Source organism: Dromiciops gliroides, chromosome 3, assembly GCF_019393635.1.
Source record: "Dromiciops gliroides isolate mDroGli1 chromosome 3, mDroGli1.pri, whole genome shotgun sequence".
Classification (NCBI taxonomy): domain Eukaryota; kingdom Metazoa; phylum Chordata; class Mammalia; order Microbiotheria; family Microbiotheriidae; genus Dromiciops; species Dromiciops gliroides.
This window is the reverse complement of record NC_057863.1, coordinates 487,455,246-487,468,417: the sequence shown is the minus strand read 5'-3', so window position 1 is coordinate 487,468,417 and position 13,172 is coordinate 487,455,246.

The following is a 13,172-nucleotide window of genomic DNA, read 5'->3' as shown; positions in this document are numbered from 1 at the left end:
CTGTGGAAATTTATTTTGATTTGGGGACCCTACCTTTAGGCTGAGATTAGAAAGCCTTAGACCCTCAGGGTCTCTTCTGTGTGGGAGGAGCTGATGCCCCTCCTCCTCTGCTTCAGCTGAGCCCAAAAGCCCCGTGGGCTGTACAAGACGCCAGGTCAGACAGCTGGGGGATAAAAGCCCCCAGCTCCCTCCGACCTGAGCGGAGCTATCTGAAAGATCCCGGATAGCTTGTGCTGAGGCCCGTGAGGCTGAAGCGCACCCCCCCCAGCCCCCCCAGCCGCAGCCCTGGCTGGAGGATTAGCTTGGTCTGTGGGGGCACAGGAAGCCCTGAGATTTGAGTGGAGAGAAGTAAAGGTATATATAGACCTGGAAGTTAGACAGCAAGGGGTTCATTCGGACAAGATGAGGCAGAGAAGAGGTCAAGTGGCGGCTGACGAGATTAGAAAGGTTGGAGCATGGCAGATTAGAGACAGGGCTACAAGGATGCAGGAGAAGACAAGAAGGACTAGGAGCAGGGAAAAGAGAGGCCGAAGGGCAGACTGATGGAGCAGACAGAAGGTCGGTGAGAGAGAAACACAGGGTTCAGTGGTGGCAGTAAGGAGAGGAAAGTTAGAAGCAGGGGGATTTACAAAGTGAAAGGGGCTCGGAGTTAGAATAAAGTAGTTGAATGCCCTAAGGCAAGCAGCATCTAAGGCCCTTATTGTATTCAAGAAGTTCCAAAGAGATGCAGTAGAAAGAGAAGTGCTGCAATGCAGTCAGGTTGTACATTTTGTTTCCCTGTATTCTTTTTTTAAACACTATCTCATAAATAAACTCTGCTTTGATTATTTTGTTAAGAGGCTTCTTAATGTTTAGTTTATCAATTTGGGAGCAGTGTGGAGGAACTTTATAAACGGACCACATTAATTTAACAGCAGTCAGATAGCCAGTTAGTCACAAGTCCTAGATTAGTCCTCCATAAATTAGTCCCCCCAAATTAGCCCTAGTCGTTTAAAATATTTTTACAGTACCTATCACCTAACCTTCCCTTCTTCTCCTTATCCCCACTTCAAATTCTCCTTATCCCTACTTCAAACATCAACCTAGTGACCTTTTACAGATACATGTTAGCATAGCCAAAAATGCATAATAAAGTTTCAAATCACTTTCCAGCAAGATTCAGCTTCTCTACTCCTACAAAAAGTCTTTCTGGATTTTCCCAGTTGCTAGTTCCCACTTTCCCAATTACTTGGCATTTATTTTCTAAATACTATTTATCTGTGTAGGTATTGCCTACCAACCATGTCTTTGTCTCCCGAGTGACTAGCACAGTGCCTGCTACATACTCAGAGTTTATTTTTTGCATATGTAACTTTTTCCTTAATGCTTTTTAAAAATTGAATGTTTCTACTTTGAGCATACTTTAGATGATTCTGGAATTTCTACTTCATAATTTCTACTCCCTTTTATATCATAATTCTTAGAGTACCTTGTGCCCACTCTTCCAATGATTTCATTACCTTCTATAATGACATATGAATTACTGAAGATAGGCAATAATTTTGATATTGTTTCATTCTGTGAAATCAATGGTCATCTATGTATACTTGTATTAACACAAGACTAATTTATAATATCTAACCTTGAACAGATGAAATGGATCAGGGATGGTTTCCCAACAATCTCATAATTAGTTCTCTTTAAATTGACTTCTGGGTTTCATTCCATACACAGTTTTTGCACTCTATTGTGTTTTTAATTCTGTGGTTTTGAATAATGGGTATTATTCTCAGGAAAATGCAGAATTATAGCTCCTAAAGAACACACTTCAATGACAGTTAGAGATATTATAACAGCTCCTAATGTGGGGAAGTCAAAGCTTTAAGAATCATTTCAGGCTAACATGAAATGTGATTAGTATGAAGGCAAAGTATAGTTAAACATGGAAAACAAGCCAAGAATTGACAAATTATTTCAGCAAAATAGTGTAATTAGTGTTTAAGAACTAAGTGAATACCTTTAGAGGAACCTGACAGTTGGGGATGGGGGTGGAGGGTTAAATTATTATTCTCATACACTATGGTTTAGCTTTTTGAAACTGAAAAACCAGTGAGAAGATGAGTATACAATCAGCTCCTAATTGTTACAAAGAAAAAATGCTCTTTACCTCAGGCAAGACTAGAACAATGAAAATCAGACAAAGGTAATTTTTCCTGATGAATCTCACTTTTTATTAAAGGCTAGACAATTGTTAGGAGTCTGGGTAAACTTGTAAGATAGGAACATCTTCAGACTGTAAAACATTTATTCCCCAAAAATGTTTTGGATATATATATAGATATATATACACACACACACACATATATCTATATATACATATATATATCTATATACACATATGTATATGCATACATTCACCTATAAATATACACACCACAAATGTGCATGTATATACATGTGTATGTGTATTATACACACAATACATATACATAAATAAAAATATGTCTAGCTGAATTTTACTTTAACAGGCCCTAAAGGTCTTATTCCAGTTGAGGAAATGATAAACTCTGATAAAGATATTGATATGCTGATAATCAGAATTGTTCCTAATTTACAGAAATTCCCAACTAGTGTTTAAATGCTGTAAACTGACCTTGTACTGTACCACAAATTATGACAGATTAAAAATGTATCCAAAATATGGAGATAAACATGCTTAAATAGCCTATGAATTGATGATCAAAACCCACTGAAAATCTGTGGTGCATAATCAAGGTTACACTTTGAAAAAGTGGACTGTTTGTCAAGGTTACTCAATATCTAATGTGATTTGTAGTTTCATGATAAAGAATATAGGTCTATTTTCAGCTCAATGCCAATTTGTATAAAATAAGTAGTAAAAGATGCTACAAAACAAAATTCAAAAAAATGCAAAAATGTGTAAGGTTTAATTTAAATTTTGCTTTGTCTTGGTTGATTTACTTACCACTGTAACTTGTATCATAAAAATGTAGATGCTTGTATATTAGAATTTTATCTTCACCAAGGCAGGAATGGTGTTATTGTTTGTCTTGTATCCTAGAACCTAGCATATTAACATGTACAGAACAGTCACTAAATAAGTGTATTGAACCCAACTGAATGATAAAAATGTCAGTTTTCATCTTATGTGCCACAAAATTCTATCATGCAGTTAAGCAGATTTCTTATCTATATTTTTATAAAAGCTTTTAATTAAATATGCAACCATATACTCTTTTTTGTAATTGAGAAATATTCAATAAAATAAATACCAATGCAATAGAACTTAACAAAAGTTAATATGTGGTTTATTAAGTCAATATACAGCCTGTGGGAATCTTTATGTATGACTCAGTATCCTCCATTTTTATTTGAGTATGATACTAATCTAGTCTAATCCATTCACTTTACTGACAGAGAAACTGATTCTGAGAAGGCTTAAGTGACTTTTTAAAGACAACCTAGTGAGTAAATGGCAGCACCAATAGTCAGTCACATCTAGGTATTCTGCCTCCTAAGTTTTTTTTTTATTATAAAGGTATTTTGTTATTTTCCAGTTTCATGTGTAGATGGTTTTCAGCATTTGTTTTTATGGGATTTCTAATTTCAGGTTTTTCTCCTTCCCTCCCCTCCCTAAGCCCCTCCCCAAGATAGCAAGTAATCTGATGTAAACATATACTCTTAAAGCCTTTTATATGTCTCTATTAATATCAGTAGGCCTTTTCTCTTTATTTGATAACTTTCTTGTTTTTCTGATGTTCAACCATCAGTGTTATCTGTTCAATTTTGTTGTAGTCAGTATTTTTAATATGTATTGCTATATTGTCTGCTAACATCTTATTAAATTTTTACCATCAGTCAAAAATAATTCTATCATGTAGTATGTATATACACATATGTATGTATATATGTTTTCTTTTTTCTTCTTTCTTTATCTTTTCTTTCTAAATGTTCTTTAAAGTTCCCTTTGGGACTAGAACATTTTAGAATTTAATTTAACTTTGGAAATCATACCTAATAGAATAGTCCCATGAGTAAGACTGATTGACTGATGTCCTCAGAATTAAGTCTATTTCCTTTTTTTATCTTTCTGTCCAGAGCACCTAGCCTATTGTCTTGGACATAGTAGGTGCTTGTTACATGTTTACTGCAGTTGAAGAATTCAAAGGCCCTTTCTTTGGTAGACACCTCTAATCCCTTTTCTTCTCACTGTCCAAAGAGCACATCTTTGAGGTTCTTTTCATTCATCTCTCTATGTACTTATAGAACTATATTCAATGTATTTTTTCATCTTTCAAGTTTGGTTAAACTCCTGCATGAGCAGCTGCACTCACCAAATCCACTGTTGTTTTGCTTTGCCTGTAAACACTGAGGTCAAGAGAGATAAACCTTGAAATGAAGGCTTCATCTGAAGGAAGTACTTTAAACTTTGTGGAAAAACCACATTTCCATCTATGAATATTGACTTCTTTATACAGTACGTATTCCAGAGATGATATCATTGTGTCACTCCCTTTACTGAAAGAAAATATTCTCCAATGAATCCATTATCAGAGAGAAGGGATAAGCAAATGACTTTTGTCAAGGTTTAGGCTGAAAAGTTTAGGTTTCAATTCATATTTGACACATTTTTTGATGCTTATTATTAGCACCTTTACTAGTTGACTTTCCCCTGTTCCTTTCTTTTGAAAGGAAAATAACACTGGTATTTGTGTGGACAATTGTTAATTTTATGGTCTAGATAGAAGCTAGGAGGAAAAATCTCATTGAACTTGAATCTATAAAAACAACTGCCATATGTAGTTGGGTAAAAATCTGAAAGTTGGATACACAAAGAGTTTGTGGATTGGCTGTTACTGAGAACATGTCTCCCATCTCCATGCCTTTGCAATAGTTTCTTTCTTATGCCTGGGATGTTATTTTCCTTTCCTCTTGGGTTTCTTTCAAGTCTCAAGTACTGCCTTCTGTGTGTGGCCTTTCTTGTCATCTTCTCCAGCTGCTAGTGCCTCCTCTTCAATATTATTTTGTCTGGTAAGAGTTCTGATGATATCTTTACATGTGCACATTGTTTCCCCTGTTAGAATAAAATCTTCTCAAAGGGAGGGACTATTTACATTTTCATGACTAAGTGGCCTAATTGGTAGAATGCTGTACATAGAGTCAGGAAGACCTAAGTTCAAATACTGCTCAGGCTGTGAGAGCTTGGGTGAGTCATTTAACCTATGTCTGCCTTGGCTTCATCTTTGGTAAAATAGGGGCAATAATAGCATCTATGTCAGAGAGTAGCTGTGAGGATGAGAGAGCAAATGACATACTTTAACAATATGTCATGATGTTCTATATTTGACTTATATTTATATTATGATTTTTATTATATTAATATTTTATGCTATTCAATATTAGATTAATATTATAACCCCTAAAGTAAAGCATTATATAAATGCTAACTATTCTCTTTTTATCTCTAATGATGAACGCATAATAGGCACATAATCAATGCTAATTGATTGATTGTCATCAGTACCCTTATTATCTCATTGAGGATGTTGTATAACAATTTCTTTCTCTCTGTAAAATAGTTGTCTAATTAAAATTCAAGTGCCCAGGAGCCACTTTCTCTTAACCCTTAGCTAATCACTAACTTGGGCTACTCTCAGGTTGTCCAGAGGCCTCTTCCTTAGGTTGTGCCCATATTCCAAAAGTCTCATTTCCCCCAACCCTCAGCTATGTGGAATCTCTCATTCCCATGAGGCCTGACTGATTTCAACTACTTATGTATCCAAGAAACTAATCATATGATGACATGAATGACATAATGCACCCAGTTCCTTAAAGGCACTCACTTTACTTGCATCTATAAAATGGTGCATGTTCAGTAGGGAGTTCTATTCTTTTCTTCAACAAGTAGTTATTAAACATTTGACCAAATGAAGGTCTTTTGCTAAGGCTGTAGGAAATACAGCATAGCAGTCTCTGATTCTCTGCTTGTTTCCTGTGATAATTCACATAAGGATAATACTGTCAGGTTAAAGAAGCATTTCCTTCTCAACACTGAGAGGTGAGTAGTATATGTAATATGACTCTAGTTTTATAACTCATGAGAAAGCTGAGTCTAAGAGAGATGAATGACTTGCTAAGGGTAATCCAGTAAATGTCTGGCCTGAAACTTGAATCTAGGTTTTCTGACTCCAGAACACAGCTGATCAAGGTGTTTCCCATGATTTCAGGTTTTCTCTCATTGATATATACCAATCTTCTTTCCACCGATGTGTTGGGATGAAGTGTAGTATAAAGGAAAATATACTAGCTCTAGGATTAGAAATCCTACGTCCAAATTTCATCTCTAATGTTTAATGTCAGTGTCATCTTTGGCGCAATCATTTACCTTACCCATAGCTCTTTCCTTATCTATAAATTGAGTGATTGAACTAGATTGTCTCCAAGATGCCTTTCAGCTCTAGATTTATGATTCTATACATGGGATAACACAGGAGAAATAGCAGGTCCACCCATTCTAAAAAATAATTGGGAATTATGGAAAAAGTCATAAGACCATTCTTACAATTTTCCCCATGGAAGCTAGTACTAGGAATACACCTCAGTGATCTCAAAGACAGAAAGAAAGACCTCATATATTCCAAAATACTCATAGTCATACTTATGGTAGTAAAAACTTTAAAGCAAGTATTCTATTAAAGGTGAGGAGAATAGCTGAATAAATTGTGGTATATGAATAAAATAAAATATGACTGTACCATAATCAATGTTGAACGTAAGTTCAGAGAAACATGGGAAGACATAAATGAATCAATGGACAAAGCAGTCAGCAGAACTAGGATAACAATATTCTGTACACAATTACAATAATGTGAGAACAACACTAAAAGGCAATGAAATTCAGATTAATTATTCTAAACAGTCTTTGTCCTGGAGAACAGATGGTGCAACACAACTTCTTTTCTTTAAGTAAAGATATAGGGAGCAACAGATAGGGAATGTGGCATAGATCGTAAACTGGCTCATTTGTTTTTGCTTAATTTAATTTTCTGCTACAAAGGAAGAATTCGATGTTGTATAGGAGGGTGCATACAGGAATGTGAGCAGAGTCTAAATGTATCCACAAAACTTAAAAAGGAAAGAAGTTATCAGGGAAAGAAGGAAGAAAGGAAGCAGGGAGGGAGGAAAGAATAAAAAAGTGGGGAAGAGAAGGAGGAAGGAAAGGGGAAAGTTAAGGGAAAAGAGGTATGGAGGGAGGAGGGAAATAAGTGAGGAAGGAAGGGAGGGAGAAAGGAAAGAAAGGAAGAGGGAGAAAAGAAAGAAAGAAAGGAAGGAAGGAAGGAAGGAAGGAAGGAAGGAAGGAAGGAAGGAAGGAAGGAAGGAAGGAAGGAAGGAAGGAAGGAAGGAAGGGGGATGGATAGAGGAAGGAAGAAAGGAAGAAGAAAGAAGGGAGGGAGGAAATGGAGAAAAGATGGGAAAGGAAGGGAAGGCTTACTGAATTTAAAGTTGTCAGCATATATAAGTTCAAATTTATGTTTTGCTTCCTTATAGTTTGACCTTAACTTGTCTGTATACTCATCTGCACTACAGGAATAATAATATGTGAATTACTTTTATCACAGGATATTTGTGAGAATTAAATTACATGTTATTTAAGCATCTCTAGGTCTCTCTGTCTCTGTCTCTGTGTCTCTGTGTCTCTGTCTCTGTCTCTCTCTCTCCTTGCCATGTAATCTGTCTTGAGCCACAGCACAGAAGAGAATTTAGTCCTAAAATCTAAATGCCCCTTCTATCTACTCCAGAAGGTTGTTTCTTTTGGGAGATGAGGAGTTAGAAATAGCAATAATTACACAAACAACACAGTGTAATTAGAGAAATATGGACTTGGAGTCAGAACTTGCCTTCAGATTCTGCGTTTGTCACCTACTTGACCTTGGAAAAATCACTTTACTTCTTTGGTACTAGCTTTCCCAATCCATAAAGTGAGGGGTTATCCTAGTCAATCCTTCTAAAATCCCTTCCAGAGAGAAATGTTTATGAGTCTGATATGTACACCAAATCAAGCATTACATTGTCTTCCCTAAATATTCAGACAGGTTCATTTTGGACAGTAAAATCTAAAACAAACAAAAAATCCCCAGCAATAACAGCAATAAGGAGCTTGCCTATTTTTCTCTAAATCTTGAATTCTCTTGACTGTGATCTATTTAGTTTTGCGGTTTGTTTTTTGTTTCCCCCGTGAGAATCCTCCAGCAGCAATCAACTCAACCTTAATAGGCAGCATCCCTGTTATTACATTGTGAAGATTTGGGGCTGGGGTTAGGGGTGGGGGCAGGCATCAGCAGTGGCAAAATGACTCACAGCCATATAGAGATCACACACTGATATTATAGCTGCGTGCTCCAGCCCATTCATGTTGTGCTTCCACAGCATCTGTACTCATGGCTCTAGCAGGGGGAAAGCTTGTCCCTCCCCAATCTTCCTGCCTACATGGAGTTCAGATTAAGGCCTCCTCCTTGCAACCTGGATAATTCGTGAGGACTAGATGTCCAGTATTTCTGGTTCATGTAAGTATATCACATAGTTCCAACTTCTGTCTATGATAGTGACATGAATATGAGAGCTGCATGGGTCAGACCTTAAACAAATAATATGAATTAACTCTTGGATGGTAGAACTTCCTTTCCCCTTTTTAGCTATTTAATAGCAAAAATTTGATCAAATTCAGGAGGTTCAGCTCTAGGGGTGTGCTAGACCCAGCTGGAACTGCAGGGGACCTGATTATTAAACTTTCCATTCTGATTCCATTACTTTGTTTTGCTTGGACCATTGGAATGATGACAAGAACTCACTATCATCTGTGGTACCCCATCTCTTGCTTGGATTACTCTAATTTTTTTGTAGTCACCTTCCTCCCCAGCTAACACAATGAACCAAAATCAACTTTATTGTAACATTATCCATTGGTCTTCTGGATTAGATATGACTCAGACCAAGGAGAACAGTGGTACATTGATAAGTAGTTAACAACTAGCTTTATGAGAAATTAAAATGTACATACTGTACACTTTTAAGTTTAATCAGCATTATTCACTTTTTTTCTCTATTGCTTTCTTAACTTTATATAATTAATAGAACAACAAATCAAGTCCTGATTAGCTTTTTCAATTTTGGAGGTATAAATGCTCACACTGAAAATTTGACAAGTATCCCCTGCAGTTCAGTTTGGATCTAGCACACCCCTGAAGTGGAACTTTCTGTATTTGATTGTAATTTTCCTGCTCATTCACACCCCATCACTTTCAAAACCTGTATCTCCAGAGAGAGTTTGGTGCTATGGTAGCTCTTGATGGTCCATTGGTGAGTCAGATCTGAGGCGTGTCACCCTGTTTGACTACATATGATTTCACTTTGTCCCTTGTGAGCTTCTAACACCATCTTGTATTAGGGAGTCATAAACTATCACCAGATTTGCCCACAGTTGCTTTTTAACAGACTTTCTGGACAATATCATTTCAGAAATTATGCCGTGCAATGAAATTAATTAACACAGGTAACTTGTGGGACCCAGACTTTTATTGTTTCTTTCATTTCATAAAATTTCCATGGCTGAAGCACCTGGAAAAGCCATACAGCTTGAGTGGGCACCACATTAGAAAGGCCTAAAGGAGAGCAGATGGAAATTTTGAGGATGAAATAAGAACAGATGGGAATTCTGGAGGCGAAACTTGAACTTGGGTATTTCAAAGTTCACATTGCTGAACATAAAGTCCTATTAAACATCTTCCGATAAAGAGTTAAACTGACAGCCTGCAGTGTGACTTCCCTCCTTCTGAATTTCCAATGGCACTTAGCTGTCAACAATTCCTGTGGCAGGAGTTTAAAAAGCCTTTCCTTTAACTCAGCCTGCTCCTTTCCAAACAGCAGATTTTTAAGGCAATGCTTTCCTCTACCTGGGATTGTATGTGAAGGCGTCACTGCTATAAACAGGGAGAGAAAGGTCCAGTTTTTTTTTTTTCCTTTTTAGCAAGTTGATTGCCTCTCCCCTATAATTTCCCTCTTCTCCATTTAGACAGCTGTGCACCCACAGAAAGCCATGTTGGCAAGGGGCAGGGGAGGTCAGGAGGCCTGACCTGTGCACTGGCCAGTCGGAAGCCTGCTGTTGTTTTGGAAAGATGTCCACGCCATGCCACAGACATCCCCTTTTGTGAAAAGCGGCCAAGCTGTCTGACACAGTTCACCCTGGGGCATGATGTGGCCCAGGATCTAGTGTTTACTGCATTTTGGTGTGGCTCCACCACTGCCTCCCGCCTCCCATTTCTTAAGTGGTCCAGGGCCATGAAGCTTGTGTGAAACAAATAGATTCTAAATTTACTGAATTCCGCTGGAGGGACTGGAACAGCCCCAAAAGTTTTTTTCTTCTGTTAGAAATGCTTTTCTTCCTGTTTTTGATGTCTGACTTAGAGGGAAGCACTTGTGTGAGAGAACTATGATGGGAATTTCTGCATTGTTGTTGTGCTTAGTGAAGATGGAGCCCCTGAATGTGTCAGTCTCCTTTTGTCAGTCTTTTCATTGAGAGCTGGATAGAATCCAAAGTCAAATTTGCCCATGGGGCAAAGGAGCACTTATTCATTCATTCATTTATTTATTTTTGGTTGTACCATCTGTGAACAGCTTTTCTGTATTTGGGAGGCCTTTTCTCAGATGTTCTTAGAAGGAGAGAGGACTTCTTTTATCCCAATATTGTGAACCAGAAGATCAAAGAGCATACCTGGAAAGCCTGCTATTCCTGAAAGCATAAGAGGCTGCATGAAATAGTGGTTAGGCCACTGGATTGGGAGTTAAGAATATTCAGGTGCTAATCCTGTCCTAGATATTTACTAACAGTTTGACCCTTGGTCAGGCACTGAATCCCTTTAGGTATCAGTTTCCTCATCTGTAAAATGTAGAGGTAGATTCAGTGACCTCAAAACTCTGTTACTGGGGGGCAGCTACATGATGCCCGTGGATAAAGCACTGGCCCTGGATTCAGGGGAACCTGAGTTCAAATCTAGCCTCAAACAGACATTTGACATTGTACTAGATTATGGGTCCTCGTGCAATGCACTAACCATCATCGCCCTTGCAAAAACAAATAAATAGAGTTAAAAAAACAAGGCAACAAAAAAACCCCCAAAACATCTGTTACTTTTTCCTAAATCTAATACTTCATTTATGTATTTGTTTGTTTATTATTTTATTTTTGGTGAAGCCCAACTGGGATTAACTGACTTTCTAGTACATAACTATAACTTGTCAACTGTCTATGAGAAAATAAGGGGATTTGGCAGATACTCAAAGGCTCACCTGGGAAGGGATTATCTAAACTGATTGAATTAAGAGAGAGGATCACTTTGCTGATTAGCCCACTTCAGTTAATTAGATTGTAACCACACCTGGCTGGTGCTTAAGGAGGTAGTGTTCTCAGAAGCTAAGACTTTGAACTCAACTGGAGACCATGTTCAAGTCCAGTGAACCACTGGATTTGGATGAGGCCTAACAATCAGCTTGAAGCAGTGTGTAAGGACCGCCTCTGCTCCAGACCTATAAAAATCTTTCACACTCAGTTTGAGAAGAATTGATGGTTGAAGCAGGCTTATTACAGAGGACTTGAGGAAGAACCAGATCAGGCTGGAACTCTAAGCTAGACAGGCCTTTTCTAACTCCCAATGTTCTTTTTTTTCTAATACTTAGTATGCTTTAATAAATGCTTAATGTCCAAAGACTGGGGATAAAGCTTCTAATTTAAGGTGACCACTCATTAGATTTTAGACATCATAGCTAAATTTTAGGCCCTTATGTGGCTGAAGCCAGATTTGAACTCAGGTCCTCCTGACTCCAGGGCTGGTGATCTATCCACTGGGCCACCTACCTGCCCCAATCTAATACTTATAAAGAAACTTTACTGAACCTATGCTATAGTTTCAAATACCATAAATCCTGACTGAATGTTTATATTTTCATTTTTTTATGCCTTTCCTATCAGCAATGAATCATTTGTAGGTGATGAGAAGGGTGGGGTGGAGAAGGGAAATGAACAAGCATTTGCATAATGCTTATGAATGTTCTAGGCAATTATATAAACATATTTATAAATATCTCATTTGATCCTCACAACAATCCTGTGAGGAGTGTTATTATTACTCCCATTTTACATATGAGGAAATGGAGGCAATCAGAAATTAAATAACTTATCCAGGATGGTACAACTAGTAGGTGTCCTAAAACTAGATTTGAACTCAGGTCTTCCTGATTCCAGGCCTAGCACTGTAACTATTCTGTCATCAGCTCTTTCAGAATATGATGATGATAGAGAATCCAATAATTACACAGGCAATATGGCATAGTAGACAAAATACTGGATCAGGAGCTTGGATGCCTGGGTTCTCATACTGATTCTGCCATTGAGTTGGGTGACTTCAAGCAAGGTACTTAGCTTTCCTCAATGTTAAATTTCTCATGTGTAAAATAAGGAATAGATGGTTCTAAGGTTTCTTCAACTTTAACATTCTGTGATTCTATTAAATATTAATTAAAAAACATTTATTAATTACTCATTGTGTCCAAAGCACTGTGATAGCTGCTAGGAGAGATATTTTTTCAAGACCTCAGGGATTTGTGATCTCATCAATTTATTTATCTTCTCTGTCAGTATAGATAAGCCATGTGTACCATGCAAGTCATTCAACTTTCTTATACAGATAATCCACAGAGAAACCACTATGCTGAAGGACTTCAAAAAATGTTGAATATTTTAAGGGTACTGGTAATGCACTTTGACTCCCATTTGTGACCCCTCACTTTAGCTATACTCTAGCCCACTTCTTCCTTTGTCTATTTCTTGAGTACAGGTTATTAGTGAAAGTATGCTTTCTCTTATTTGCACCTACCATGGGTACCTGGATTGCAAATGTGAAATTGAGTAGTTTCTTTAAAATGATCTCAAGATGGTCTTCAACAGAAAGAACCATCTTTCCTACATAAGTGGTATTTTGAAGATGCCATATGGTTGTAAATATTGGAACACTACCATCTCTGAGGAATCAGAAATTCCAGGTGACAAAATAAACAATAGAAATGTACTAGAGCAGATGCAAAGATTAAAAAATATAGAATTGCTGACTTCATAGAACTTC